This window comes from Triticum aestivum, chromosome 5D (assembly GCF_018294505.1).
Source record: "Triticum aestivum cultivar Chinese Spring chromosome 5D, IWGSC CS RefSeq v2.1, whole genome shotgun sequence".
In the NCBI taxonomy this organism is placed as follows: Eukaryota; Viridiplantae; Streptophyta; class Magnoliopsida; order Poales; family Poaceae; genus Triticum; species Triticum aestivum.
The window spans coordinates 231,434,203-231,438,754 of NC_057808.1; the positions used below are offsets into that span (position 1 = coordinate 231,434,203).

The following is a 4,552-nucleotide window of genomic DNA, read 5'->3' on the forward strand; positions in this document are numbered from 1 at the left end:
GGGGCCCGCCGCCCGCGGGCCGTATCGGCGTCGGTCGTGGATGACGTTGAGGCCAACATGGCTACAGTGCCGCGCCGGACGGGAGATGGCTGACCCGTACGACATCCTGTGGCCATGCCTGCTTCGGGATTCGGGGGTAGTGAGCCGTACTGTGACCACGCCCCGTCTTATCACCGTTAGTGGATACAGTCTTGATGGGTGCGGTCTTGGCCGGCTTCTGGGATTCGGCGTTCTTCATGGCCGGCTTCCGGGAGTCAGTCCTTTTGGAGCCAGCTTCCGGGAGTCGGTCCTTTTGGAGCCGGCTTCCTGGAGTCGGCCGTGGGGATAGCCGGCCGGAGGAAGGCGGCCCTATGCTTCGTGTGCTTGAAGGCTTGAATGACCTGATAATTTTTTGAGGAGCCAGGGGGAGTCGGTTAGGCTACCCGTGGCCATTTACTCCGACAACCGTTGTAATTGACTCTTGATATAATCTATGTTAGTCCAGACGTGCAACTAGTTTACTAGTCCACGTCAAAAATACGTTTAGCAATTCTAGGGAGCGGACGAAACTCTCTCATCCGCCTCCGCACTTATCCCGCAACATACAATCGATCCCAGAAAAAAAACCTACAATGACGCAACCTCCAATCCTCTCCCGAACGCACGGGGCTTGCCTGCTCCCCGAGAATGCTCCCATCCGTGCTCCGCGCTCCGCGCTCATCCAACGGCCCCCGCTGCTGCCCTCCTTTTCCCTTAAAAACCCAGCAATCAAACAAAACCGGCCGCTCCGTCTCTTAATTAAAATCGTCCGCTCCGGACTTTCTCTAGGCAACGTAATTAACGCAACAGAACATAGATTTGGAGAGAAATAAATATGTCTTGCCCGCCAAAAGCATTGGCGGAGAACTTTTCCCGTACACAGAGTACGAAACAAACCAAACTATACGCTTCTTCATCAAATCTATCTACGAACACAGATCCAACAAAGGGAATTGCTGGAGGAACTTGATGGCTTCTTCACCAATTCTTGCCGGAACCAATGAGGAATTAGATCCCCCAAATGTAAGCCATCTTGTTTCCATTGCGTTCTTCCTTTTTCTCTGACCCAACTGTCTTCTCCCAATCCTGCAATGAAACAGATCTATGACTTTCAGGTTTTTGTGATTGCTGTCACTGGGACCACGTAGCAAAATGAAACTAGATAGCAGATGCGTATATTTCTTACTCCTAGTGCGCAATATCCAGCTAACATGTCTTGCACAGATCGCACAATACAAAGTTGTATTACTGATGGTACATATATATAAATGAAAAACGGATGCTGGACATATAAGAGAAATGTAATGGTTCGAGGGGGAAAGACATACCTCTGATTAGTTGAGAATGCGTACTCAGAAGATTGAAATTATTAACCACCTTGTTTAGAATGGGAAAACAACACAAATTCCACTCCTTTCTATTCCACTGTGACATCGAAATAAATAGTCATAGCAAGGTTATTGCTGATTTACAACACATATATGTTTTCTTTTCCTTTTCCTTGTATTTGAACCAATTGCTAAAGTGAGTACTAATTTAAACAGGGGGTCGAAGAAACTACAGCTAGCAATGCAACAGAGCAGATTGAAAAAAGGGTGCCAAAGATTGGCATGCAGTTTTTATCTAAAGAAGAAGCATATTCCTTCTATAACAAGTATGCTTATTCCTTGGGTTTTAGCATCCGAAGAGGCAATCATCATAAAGTGAAAAAATCCAGTACGATACAACAACGGACATTCACATGTTCTCGTCAAGGTATGGACTAGTTGTAACTTGTTCTGGTCATATCGATTTTTAGATGGGACTAATAAAATAATTTCAACTAATAGGAGTCCATGCTGAAGATAAAAGAGAGGAGAAATTCAGTTATAAAACTGAAGTTATACAACATTTATCTCATCTTTTTTGTAGGGTCGGTTGGAGGTTTTTACAAATGAAATGCCTGCATATCTACCACTGTACAACCCAATCCTAAATCCTATGGCGATGTATGGGCAAGACCAAAGATTGTCGGCTGGATTGCAACATTACAATAGCTTAATGGTATAAGCTACCTACACTCATATTTTAATCTTATCATCTTAAAGTTGTATGTACGTTGACCTTTACCACTACTACACACAGGGTCATTTGGGAGTTCCGACAAATCACATGTATACCTATTCAGAACAATGCAACTCAGCTCCAGATGCCTTACTATTGCCGTCTGTTCTTACGATGAGAGGACACCCAGCTCCAAATGCCTCAGTGCAGCCATCCATTGGTACGATGACAGGACACCCAGCCTCAATGCAGCCATCCGTTGGTACGATGACTGGACACCCAGCCCACAATGTCTTAGTACAACCACCCACTGGCACGATGACAGGACACCCAACCTCAAATGCCTCACTTCAATCACCCATTGGTATGAAGATAGGGCGCCCAGCCTCAAATGCCTCACTGCAACCATCCGTAGGCACGATGACAGGCCGAAATCAAGTCTTCTTCCAACAACAGAAGCCAACTTAATCTGCCGTCATTGTTAGAGATGCTCATGTTATTATTGTTTTTGCTACTTTACTAAAAACTTGTAATATATTAATGGATTGATGGGGAGTCTGTGCATATCGATCGAATGCACAACTTAATTAAGTGAGCAATGCATTTGCTTTCAAAAAAGCATATATTTCAGAATTTTGCTATGTCAGTAATCTCATAGTTGCCATTGGTGATATGAGGCCCAATTGATAATTAAGTCAGGATTTTGTACCATTAGCAGGGTCATGCCGTCTCCTAGTTTAATGACATCCTTGCAAGTTTATAAGAACGTGTAAGTATATTAATTGATTGACGGAGAGCTCAAATGCACAACTTAAACAAGTCAGACCAAAAGCACGGTTCTTATCCAAAAACATAGATACTTGCATCTCATTCTCACCTACCTCACACGGACAGAAGTAGCATTTGGTTGAGAAATTAGAAGAACAGCAGCCATCTACTCGGGTAATTGGACGATGTACCTTGTACCACAGCAAGCCTTGTCAGCTGTGCTATTGTACGTGTGGGACGAAGCTCAGGGACGCGGCAAACGCGGCAAACTGGGCCACGAAGGTGACCGCCGAGGAGGGAGGGCCCACAGCTCGCCCACGAGCGCCTCGCCGGGCGACGGAAGCTGCGGCCTCAGGGACAGCGCGTAGCTCGCCTACGAGCGCCGTGCTGGGCGAGGGACGCCATGGCCGCAGGGATGGTGAGCAGTTCGCTGACGAGCGCCGCGCCCGAAGGACCATGGAGATGGCGCGCTCGCCGAGGAAGACAACCAGCTGGATGAGCCAGCTTGCAGGGATGTCCAGGACCCTCCTGCTCGGACATGCTAGCAAATCGAGGTCGCCGTCGAGATGTCTCCCCGCGGTTGAGAAGCTACTGCTTTGACTGTGGGGAAAGTGAGTAGATAAGAGAGGAAACGAGCGGCTGGTCTTTTGCTGGGTTTGGTTAAGAGACGGAGCGGCCGGTTTTGTTTAATTGCTGGGTTTTTAAGAAAAAAGGAGGGCAGCAGCGGGGGGCGTTGGATGAGCGCGGAGCACGGATGGGAGCATTCTCGGGGAGCAGGCAAGCCCGGTCTCTCCCGAACTGCCTCCGCGACACCCTCCCAGGCGCTCTCGTCGGCCCGCTCTTCGCCGAACCGGCCCGCAGCGGCGTGCGCCGGAAGCCGGAGCCTGGAAGGAGTGCGACCGCCAGCGGGAGACAAGGGGAGGCGCAGTCGTGCTCTCTGGTCGCCGGCGCGGCCACCAGAAGGGAGAGGTCCAGGGGAAGCGGGGGCTTACGACTCTGTAGGGGGATGCAGCGACCGGCGGGGAGTGGCGCACAGCAGGGAAGGCAACGGCCGGATCCGCGCGCCAGCGAGGCCTGATTGCCACGCGGGGCCCGTGGCGGTCAGATCAGGACCGCACATGGCAGAAGGCACAGAGCGGCGCGTCGGCTTGTCGTGGAGCACAGCACCGTGCGGGGTGAGCGGCAGGATCCGCTTGAGGTCTACGGGCGCTGCCGTCGAGGTCTGAGCTGGAACTGCCTCCGTTGAGGACTCCGGGAACTGCCACCATTGAGGATGACAGGCTGCCACCGAGGACGGTTGTCATGGCCGCGCTTGCCCACCGCATTTGAAATTCATGTCCCAACCTTCCGTGCTATGTGCATCATAGTAGCAAAATGCAGACTCACTATCAGTGGAATCAAACTCAGCATCCATTTTCCTAGATTGAGATGGGGAACATAGATTTTGCCTTTGCGCCAACACCGTCTTGATTTGTGCATAGACAGAGAAGTTGTAAAAATATACGAAAAGTCTAACGCCCACACGTGTGGGCGTTAGCCAACTCGCGCACACGCATCCGTTGCCGTCTAGTAGCTACTGCACGAATCTTGACACGAATGCGGTTACCGTCTAGCACGGCATACTTCACACCCCCATCGTGCGCGGTTCCATTTACTCCCCCCACTTCTCTACTCACCCAACCCACCATCCGCAGCAGTTCATTCGATTGGAGGAGAAGCCGAT

The 4,552-nt window shown here is 50.2% G+C and overlaps 1 long non-coding RNA gene across 1 annotated transcript; it reads right to left on the minus strand.

Annotated features, from left to right (window-relative positions):
- Nucleotides 1-836: 836 nt before the first annotated feature.
- LOC123120339 (uncharacterized) lies at nucleotides 837-4,318 on the minus strand. Its single transcript, XR_006459420.1, has 2 exons — nucleotides 3,021-4,318; nucleotides 837-2,530 (listed from the first exon to the last, which is right to left on the minus strand). It is a non-coding gene; the product is annotated as an uncharacterized lncRNA (long non-coding RNA).
- Nucleotides 4,319-4,552: the final 234 nt, after the last annotated feature.